The sequence below is a fragment of the Athene cunicularia genome (assembly GCF_003259725.1).
Source record: "Athene cunicularia isolate RWA chromosome 2 unlocalized genomic scaffold, athCun1 chr2_part1, whole genome shotgun sequence".
In the NCBI taxonomy this organism is placed as follows: domain Eukaryota; kingdom Metazoa; phylum Chordata; class Aves; order Strigiformes; family Strigidae; genus Athene; species Athene cunicularia.
This window is the reverse complement of record NW_020799095.1, coordinates 46015676-46026683: the sequence shown is the minus strand read 5'-3', so window position 1 is coordinate 46026683 and position 11008 is coordinate 46015676.

The window sequence follows — 11008 nt, the reverse complement described above, 5'->3', positions numbered from 1 at the left end:
GGTAACATGGCAAAGGTTATTGCCTAAGATTTCTCACCTCCCTCCCCTCGGGATTTCTCCCGCTCCTGCCCTAAAGGAGGGTTATCGCCCCCGGCGGCAGCCCCTTCCCACCCTCCTGCTGCCCCGGCGCCTCTGCCAGCCCGGCTGCCGCTCGGCACACACCCCACACACACCCCCTTCGCCGCGCCGCGGAACTTGTGCCAAGCCCAGGAGGGCTCCACTCCACTCGCGAAGATCATTTTTCCGCCCTCGCCCCGCCGAAGAGCCTTCAAAGGCGAATGGAAATGGAGCCGAACAGAGAGGCAGGTCGCACGCCGCGGGCAAACGATGTTGGCGTTACGGCGTGTCAGGAAACGGAAAGGTTTCAGAATCCACTTCACCCGTGGCTGTGGCGGTTGCCGGCGTTTGGGAGCGCGCCGCGCTGCAGCAACAGAGCAAACCCCTGCCAGTGCCACCCCTGCTGCCAGGCGGGCTCTGGGGGCTGAGGTTTTGGGGCAGCAACGAGAGGGAGAAGGCTTTGCTTTAAAACAGCAAGTGGCCTTCAGACACGTGGAAACGAACATACGTTCCGGATCAAAATAGGAGCCTCTGGTTTAGAAGTCACTCTTGACATTCCCTTGACAATCTCTGCACCGTTCGACACTGTCTGAACTTGACAATTAGACCAAGCCCCATACAGTCACAGACCTTTGATCACATCACTTAAACACAAGTTTTCACTGGGTCCAAAGCTGTGTGTGCATGCATTCACAGAGTCTACACCATAGTTACCTCTAACAAATCTTACCAGATTCTATAAAACAATGATTTATACACACTGAGGGGAGACGGGGAAGTGTTTTCCACACAGATATTCTCATTTTCAAAAAAATTACAGGATTGTAATGGCTATCTTCAAGAAATTGCAGAATTCAGATTGATTTCTCCCCTTATGGAAGTCTCGGGATTTATCAGATGCAAAGCTAGGTCAGCTATAAAACCTGTAGCCACTTCTCTAAACCCGCAAAGAACCAAAACGATGAACCCTCATCTTCAGTGTTCTATATAACTGTCCTATAGGTTCCTACAGGACATCATGGAAGGAAACAGACCCAGAAATGAGACCGCAGGGGTTAACAACATTCTCACCGAATCAGAAAGGGATATTAACGGCACATGGAGAGAGGAAGCAGAATTCTCCCAGATGGTAAATGGCCCCTGGGGCAGCCTAGGAGTCTCCCCGAAAAAGAGTGGGTCTGTGACACACACTTTCACCCAACATTTATATAAACTTTTCTGCCAGCAAAGTGCTGCTGCCAAGGGATATGAGAATGACTGACCCCTGGAACCAATAAGCGAGAAAATTACTAATAAACATGTCTATCAAAAAACTCTCACGACATTTTTCATTGCTAGCATGGTCTGGAAAGTTAAAAAATAAAAGAAAAAAAGAGGTAGAATTTCTGTAGAAGGATTTTAGCTGTAGCTATCATAAGTAAGCAGATTCCCTGGCTGTTCTTTATTAAATTAACAAACATTTGAGTTTTTTTTTTCTTGTAGACTATTTATATGAATAATGGTGGATAACGTAAAATAAGTTTCAGGAAGTAAACATAAATGCAATATAAGCAAACACCCAAACCTAAAAACCCCATCCCATTAATTAGCCTCCCCCTCCATGATAATTGCCTTAAGCATATTTATAACTTTAATAATACCACAATGTGGGGTTATTATTATTATTATGTCTCCTTTGATCCTCTAAGATCCCAAATATGACCTCTGATCCTCCAGTCCTATTTTTAAACTTTTCATTGTAGCTCTGAGGATTAGGGACACACTTGAAAAAAAAAACCAAACCAAAGCCAAAATCCCCCTACAACTGATAGACTTCAGGAGCTTGACTCCCCATAAAATCAAGTGTTAATAAGACCGTCCTATAAAATAATCACCAATTATTTCAGATAATAAGGCATCATGTTTTTATGCTTCTTTTTTTTTTTTCTTTTGTGAACAAGCGAAGCCATCATATGAACAAGCAACTTTGTAAATATTTTTAATGTGACTTAATTTTTTTTTTCCACATTAAATCCTGTCAGTTTGTCTACTAACAACAGTAGTTTCAGAGACATGTAAACATCTAAATTATTAATTTCACAGACAAATGGGTACCAAAATACTTTTGAGAATATCACCCTAAGTACTTAGAGGTTTCATGCACCCTCAAAGGGGGAAAGGAGAAGAGCATCTCAAACACACCAGACACATTTTGCCTCACCCTAATACCACCTAAGTGCTCCCCATTACTATGCCATACCTGTAACTCAACAGAAGTAGCGGGTGCATTTTGGCCTACAAGCCTTCACAGCACTTGCCCTAGTTATTCCTTAAATACAGGTTGAGTAAATTCTTCCATGATAAATTCCCAGAGTACATTCCTAAGTTTATAAAATAGCCATAAAATTTTGCTTTGAGCCTTGGTTGTATTGATTGTAGCTGCCGTAAGTAAAATAGTATGTCACCAGCTAACTTTTTGTGCTGAAATTTCATGTGCAATATATGGAGATTTTTTTAAGACTTTAAGTGAAAAAGTGTGTCTAAAAAAAGTGGTGCACGGGCAAAATTATGTGACTTGCTGGTGTTTTAAAATCTTTATTAAAACAATCATTTTTTGCTAATGCTTTAAAGCTTGTTGTTAGTAATATTGCAAGCACTTACGTATTCTATTACAGAAAAAAAATCTCTAAAAATAACTACTGTTCTTTCTCTTCAGACTATATGTATTAATCTGACTGTGAGGATATCATGTAGATTTTTCACACATGCAATCCATAAATATTTTTCAGCCACTAAAACCTGCAGAAGTCCCTTTTTTTTTGAAAAATTTCTCACTATAAATAATGGCTCTATTACACCAGGATAAATATTATAATTTCTGAGATAAACCACATTATTTTTATGTATGTATATACATACGTTCTTACTTGGGCCTCTCAAACCTTTTAAAAATGTTTCCAGGATTTAAAGACAAATCCTCAAAAATTAATATATTTTGAAATCCAGATGCCCAAGAACTTGTTTGGTCATTACTGGTATCCAGTATCCCAGCATCTACTACACTTAATCACCACTAATTTTCTCTTTATTTTCTTCTTATGCTAACTTTTGTCCACATTGGTCTCTGCAGTTCCTAATCCACTTGTCTCTGCTCTGCTTCATATTCCACCTCTTGTTCTCATCCTTTCAATTTTGTTCTCGATATTTCTCTGTTCTCCAGATTGCCACTCACTTTCCTGAGCATGCATAAAGTTGATTGTTCAACTTCTGTTCACCACATTTATGAGACGGAATTCAAGGCTGCTACACAGGGCTCCTTAACTTAATCAACAGTACAATGCAGTATTGGGATGCAGTAGTCCCTGCATAAGTCTTTTCTGTGGAGGCCAGAGAGGGGACACTCTCCTACATCTGTCAGTCTGTACTCAGATGTCTGCTACACGCTGACACTCTGCACAGTGCAGGGAGCAGTTTTCAAATCAAGGAGAACATGGTCAACATGCGGAAATGTCTGCAGACAGCTAAATTGCATTGTTTGCAGCAAAACTGCAATAAAATGGTTTTCTGTGAGGAAATTTGCAGGGGAAATTGCAAGGCTGTCAGGAAAGCCTAACTGGCTAAAGTAAGGTGAGATAATGAAGTTAATGAGAGGAACTTCTGGTTTGCAGAAGGTCCCCAGGAACAAAACATCAGCAAAGACTGATAAATGTGTATGCTGAAGGAGAGAGGTTGTGTGGTCAGGTGGCTGTGTTTCCTCTCTAGGCTGTCAGACACCTTCTGGTACATGAGTGGTTACTGAAATAAATTCTGTCTGGTCACCCGAAGCCCAGCAGCACATGATGCTGTTTTCAAGCTGTGTGCTCTTGTTGAGCCATTCTGCCTTACAGCTCTCTCCCTTTTGCTTACACCATTTTTGCTGGTATGCTGGTCACTCCAGAGCTGTGGCACTGATTCACCCACTGAGACAGCGAGATGCCTGCTCGTCCAGACCACAGTGCAGAGGAGAGGCAGTAAGAGAGGCCGTCTAATTTAATCTGACTGCTAATTTCTCTCCAAAAATCTAAAGACAGGGGCAGTTTTTTGAGTTTTCTTTCCTAAGTGTCTCAGTCGCAGATCTTGTGCAGTTTGACAGTTGATCCTGGGTATCAAAAAGTTTCAGAAGTCTTCAACTGAAATGAGTAGGTCCATGCAATGGATTAATTTGTTGAGTAGAGAGCCATAGCACAGTTGTCATGGGCACTGGTGCAAGGATTGGCAGGAGGCTACCTGTTCTGCCAGATGCAATGCTTGCCTCACTAACTCCCATCTTCACAGCTCCACAGCCATAGTCCTCCAGCAATTGCCCACATACTTCATAGTACTGACAACCCAAGAGCAGATGCAACCACAGTAAATCAGATGGGTGTATGATGATGTGACCTGAACCCCGTTCCATGGTTCACATTAGTGCCAGTGCCAGCATTGTAGACTATGGTGACAGGTTAGTTCAGATTCTCATTTGCATCACTATAGTGTAAGACTAAAATAAGAATACTCTCAGTGTCATCTCTGCATAGAAAGTAAGTGTCTGGGAGACCCGATTAGGTACAAATATGAAAAACACATTTTCTTTTTTGAACCATGACACCTTGATAAAAGACTTTGAAGCTGATTTTTCAAGGTTCACGCAAACCTCTGTTGGTTCTGAGAGCCAGAAGAGCCTTCCAATGATCAAAGTACTTCTGAGATAAATATGTATTTTTTATATTGGTTTCTAGATACAAAAAAAATCCATTAACTGGAATGATGCTGTTCAGCCTCAAATTTTCTTAGTATCGAAGAAACACAAAAGAAATGGACAAAGCCCTCTAAAGCATCTAATTTGCTCCTTACTGATAGAGGAAAATTTCTTTTGTGTTTTCTACTGATTGTGATTCAGACTTTCTGGCTGTTAGCCAGACACAATACTTAGTGCTTCTGATTTGCATATATAGGCCTACAAGTTAGACAGATAAACTCAATCAAAATTGAATATAGCTAATTATATGCAAGACCAGTGGAAAGATACTCATTTCCCGTATAGTGCGGTTTTTGTCAGTCCTGCAAATTAACACTGAGAAGTACAAATAGGCTTCAAGAGGAGTCTGCTTTTCATTTTCTCTTCCAACAGTATGTGTAATGCAGTACATTAGCTAAAAGAGCATTTAAAGGAGGCAGAGGCATAGTTCTACCAGATTATGTGTAGGCACAAGAACAAAAAGTGTTTTCAGCAGTAAAAATCTGAAAGTATTTCAGTGTTCTTCCCAGTGAACTGGGAAGAATTCAGAGAGCTGAAGAATTACAAACACACTTTCTGTGAGCCTCCTCTGTTCGATAATCTCAGAATTTATTCCTTGGCATAGAGTGTGCTGGGCCTCAGATGGTACCGTAGGCAGTAACAACGCTTTCCTTCTGGAGCAAAGTGAGTGAGACTACTCCAAAACATCAGCCTGTTACTGCTTGGTGGTGCAGATGTAAAAAGAAGTGAGGTATCCAAAAGCAATCATAAGTGGGCAATTCCAGGATGGTCTGTAAGATCTCAAAGAAAATAATTTTTTCAATTTTAGCTTCAAATTTATTATGCTGCAAAGTAGTGGCGGCAAGGTGTCTCAGACCATACCTGTAGCAGCGCTCCTCCACTTGACCACTGCCCAGGGCCAGTGGCTAGAGTCTGTTTAGGGAAAGCAAAATTGCACTGACCAAGAGTATTTCCTGCATAAAACAATTCAAACATGTTTTTGACATGGGATCAACTAATAACAGCAGAGCACCAAAAATCACATTATGTGTGGAGAAACAATGAGAAGGTGATCATTTATGGATGAGACAGATGAATGAAGAAAAAAATGAAGAAACCCCAGAATGATACAAAACCTCATCTTCACAATGGCTTCCAGAGGATCAGAATACACATTGAGACTCTGCTTGCCTACACAGCTTGGCAGGACCTAGGGGTATCACAGCATGAGTGCAGTAAGATCCAAACATCAGAAAAGCACGAGAGGTGAATGGCAACTTCTTGTTTTCATAAATAAATTGTATTTCTCTTGTACTAAGAGCACAGTCTTTCCAAATTAGTTTTGCTTGCAACGTCAACACATTATTTAATCCCTAGCTAGCTATTCCTTCTAACTAAGGTGCTGCAGAAATTGTTTTTATGCTTCTCCATGCATGATGAGCACAGGCAAGCATGATGAGCAGGTGTGAAGTGTCCAAGATGCCATCTCCCCAGAACAAAAGGTGACACATTGGAATCATCCACACTAGCAAACCAGACAGCGTCTGGGCACAGGACCGAGCACTGTCCATATTGTTAAATTGTCCACACAATCTCTGCAGAGTTTTGGCTCAGGCCAACTACAACTCTCCAAGACACTGCCAAGGCATTGTTGTGGAATTAACATCGGTCATGGATCATTCCCAATAGGAAGCTTGGACATGGTTGCTCTGTCTGAGAGGTAAGAGTTTTACTAAAGCTTTGCTGTACCAGTTGGCCTCAGGGCAAGAAAGCCGTCTGAGGTTTGCATCCTGGACCTGTGCCAAGAGGATGGAAATGTTACATCCTGGCTTCCCTGAATGTCTGGGCTTTCTGCAAACAAAACTGAAGTTGCTCCTCAGACTTTTCAAGGCCTGTCAGCAGACCACTTCTGTAAGAAGAGACAAACACAACATCCTACTATACTATTACTGTTTTCAGCAGAAAATGAGCGATAGGAGGAGGAGTGCTCTTCACATTGTACTAAGGTGCATAATGCTGAAGGTAGCAAGGGTCATAACTACTAGTAAATCATTCTGACACATGAATGGCGATTTATATATCCAATTAAAGACTGCAGATTGTGCATTACCATAGTGATGATGGAATTCCAAAAGAAGTATGTATTTATAATGTAGCAAGTGCAAATTTAACACATTTCATTTTTCAGCTCAGTCTGAGATTCTAAAGCCAGGAGAATAGCTTTAAATCTTTCCAACAAAGTTAGAAAATGGTGAAGATGATAGCAAGGGAAGATTTATCGTAAAATAATTTCACATCACAAAGAACTTTTGTTTCAAAGTATCTCAAAATAAGTGTATCAGTTTTCTTAAGCTGATGGTCTAAAATCTTATCAGAATTTTAGAAACAATGAATGTCTAGAGATAACACTAGAACATAAAGGTTCTCCCCACCCTGGATCCAAAGAGCTTCCAACAGATGCTACTTAGCGTGATTCAATGTAGCTTCATGCTAGTTAGCATGATTCAAGGTAGCTTAATTGCGATAATTCATTTTTTCTCAATTAAAGTTTTGATTGTCTTATATGCAAACTACCTGGACTTCAGAGCCTTAAATGAAAAATGGAAAGCTAACACTAGAGATGTGTATAAACTCAGTATATACATGTAGGATAAAAAGTGAGTTAGAAGAATGGCTCAAGAAGAAATTCTAGGTGTTGAATATAGAAGACAAAATGAAAAAACATCATTAATTGATTGCTTTATGTCACTGATGAAGAGGTTATAGTTATAATGTTCCTAGGTAGTGCATGAAATAACACATGAAAGGCACATCATACAATTAACATGAATCCTCAGGGGTATACTGGCCATGCAATTGGACTATTTTTTACTGAATGCCCCCCATAAAATGAAAAGAAAACCAACATGAAAAAAAAATAGTTCTTACCTTTGTAACAGGTAACTGATAGGTCCCCATTTTGGGCCAATTTAGTTATTTTCAACAGAAAGCAGTCAGTCTTCCTAGCTCTCTAGGTATTCAGCACTGCAGGGAGAGCATGGAAAACAACAGTCTTGAATTTATGTTTTTTTAGGTCAAATTGACTTCTCCATTTGTGCTGTTCACGCCTTTGGCAATCATCTTACAGAGTCAAACAGAAGCAACCAGTAGGCATATCTCTTGTTTCAGTGACTGAGAACATGGTCAGAAGCTCACACAAAGTGCTGGGAAAGTGTGGAAGACAATAGGAAGTATCGTTAGAGTGCAACTGCCTGCAGGAGACATGAAGGGATGGGATACAGAAGATCTGCTTAGAAAGAACAGATGTCAAGGTCATATCCACTTCTACAGACCAAGGGAGTCACACTTCCAAGGGTGAGCGACAGGGTCAGGTGGTGGGGAGAAAACTGGCCATGAATCAATGCAGAAAGCTCTACCAGCTGGAATATGTGACAGGCAGCTGACAACCAGACTGAAAGAAAGGCGGCTTCTTGCTAAAAATCTTGCAAAATAGCATGTAAATAATAATGATAATAATAATAACAACATCCTAAAAAGTCCTGATGATAGCCCTGAGAGCTCCCCACCTACAGACTAACAGCAAGCCGAAGAAATGGGTTGAGCCATAATTTAGAGACAAAGATCATCAGGTGTTTATTTAGCAGTAGGACTGGTGGAAAGTTAAATGACTGAAAGGACTGTAGCATCCCCTTAGCACCATTAATCCAGGACACTTGCATGGGGTGATATGATTGGACTGAGGCCAAGCAAAGGGCCACATCTCCTCCTCTTCCAGCCCCCTTCCCCACTCACTGAGCAGCTAGATCTGGCGATACTTAGGATCATGAACTACTAAAATCCTGCAACAAAGCAGAGCTCCTAGTGTGAAAAAGTGGTACTGCTGTATGACAGAAGACTAAAATCAGCAAACACTTGTAGGAGAGGAACAGACCCTACATACTGGAGAATGAATAGCAGGAGGAAGATTGAAACAAGATTATTAAAGTCCTGTATCAGGTGAGATGCAAGCAACTTCTGGATCTGTTTCTGCAAGCATATCTGCAAGCTTCCCTTATAACAGGAAATGTGGGAACTTACAGTCTTCTTCTTAAATATAATTTATAAATATAATAAATATATATTTTAAAATTTATTTATTTTCTGATATTCATAAAAGCGTGGGTGGGAAATGTGTGAGACTCTCTGAGTGAAATATGTTCATTATGCCCCAGCATTACTGTGGTCCACATAAGACCCATTTCCACCGGGAGATGATCATGAGGTGAGGGGTCCCAAGAGTCTTGGTGGTCCACTCCAGTGTGTCCTGGTAAGCCGTTATAGGACCACAACAGCTTGGGTGAAAGGAAAGAGACAGTGAGCAGTCATTTTCCTGTCAAATTTCTTCCTGCTCATCAACAGTCTTCCTGACTGCATAAGGCTGATCATGTGGAAGATTTTTTTTAATTGCATAGTAGTAAGATCTACTGAGAATTATTCAATTATTTGAGCTGATAGTAGAATTATCAGTTATTCATAATTATCATAATTATGAATATCTGAACTGGTATTTAATATCTAGGAGATTAATATGGCAAGCATTTTGTGCCTGAGAACTCCAAATCAGAACTATAACACATCTGTATTTTGAATAGCATATACTACAAGAGTAATTAAATAACGTATAACTAACAATGTAGGAGAACCATCCATATGTAAAAATCACCATAAACAGGTCTAATTTTACATTAAAGGCAATGCCAAAGTAAAGATACAGAATTTCTAATCTTCGGACATAAACATATGTGCATATGTGGCATATATATCTTAAACTGGTCTCAGGCATTCCATACAAAATCGGCCCCAAGGTAACTGTATTTTCTAGTGAAGAAAAAGTGTTGATAGTTTTTGATGGAAGCAGGCCTTAATTATTAAAGTTGGGGCTAATCCTGCAATCTTATCATAATGGAAGTTTTGTTTTTATCGGGACTTCAGGATCCATATGAAACAAATATTATCTCACTGCCAAAATAAAATGCAAAGTACTTGGTACAATATGTTTGATTTAATGGAAGATTCAAATTTGTTATTCAGATGCCACTCTTAGGCACTCGATACTCAGGATTTACTTTATGGTATTTGGACCAACAATTACACTATTCTTCATATCCCCAAGGTTTGCTATCATTCAAGTCAGCAGTAAGACTTGACTCCTGGGAGTGGAAATGCGGACATTTCATTTAGCTGTCTGGAGATGAAGGGACAACTTTTCCCATTCATCTCTTCAGAATCTGACAGTAATCCCTTAGCAAAAGGCTTAGTCCTACCAGAACACAGATGTCCTATGAAATTAGGGTAACTTCAGGAAAAATATTTTTAGTACATTCTGTTCATTAGCACCAGAAGAGAAGCCGAGGAAATCCCATTACCCTAAGAAGTATGTATCAAAGTTCACACAACTATTTATCCCTGAATCACACAAAAAATCCCAGCTCAAAGGTAATGTTGAGTGAAGGATACCATTTTCTTATCTGTAAAAAATAATGTCTCATTAATTGCTTTCACAGTAAAGCTGCTTCATTATTTATCCTCTGGGTAAGTAATTACTAAAAAGTTGATCCTGAGTAATGTGTGCTGTTTTTCTCTTTAATATCTACTACAAGAAACCAGATATTTCAAGTTGCAGAAGCCAAATTACAAGAAACCCCCAAACCTGAAGAATTGCTGTAAGCAATAAAAAGCTTTTGGTATCAAAGCATCATTGGGCAGGAGGAAACATGTACTTTCTCCTCGAAGAAAACTGGAGAGCACTGGAATTACAGATTAATAAGCTCTTTCAGAAAGCATTAGCATGACTCTGAAAGTGTTCTCAGCTCCAACTCAAATCAATTAAGCTGAAATCTAAAGTTGACACAAGAACAAATGTAAAAAAAAATGGCATGTGTACATTTAGTCCAGGAATTAGAAGAAGTTTCTTATATATAAGAGTAAACAAGTTCTGGAATGGATTTTCAATGAGAAACTGGGGGAAAAAAATGCCACCCTGCAATATATTATTGAAAGGGATTACATACAATATAATATGGGTAATAACAGGTGATTGGAATAGGTTCCCACACAGAATATAAACATTAATCTCAGAATTAGGCCCAACAGGGTGTGACTACCAAAAGAGTAGTGTCAGATTCATAGCTGGATACCACAGCTGAGTCTGTCCAAATATAGCCCCCCGTTTAACTC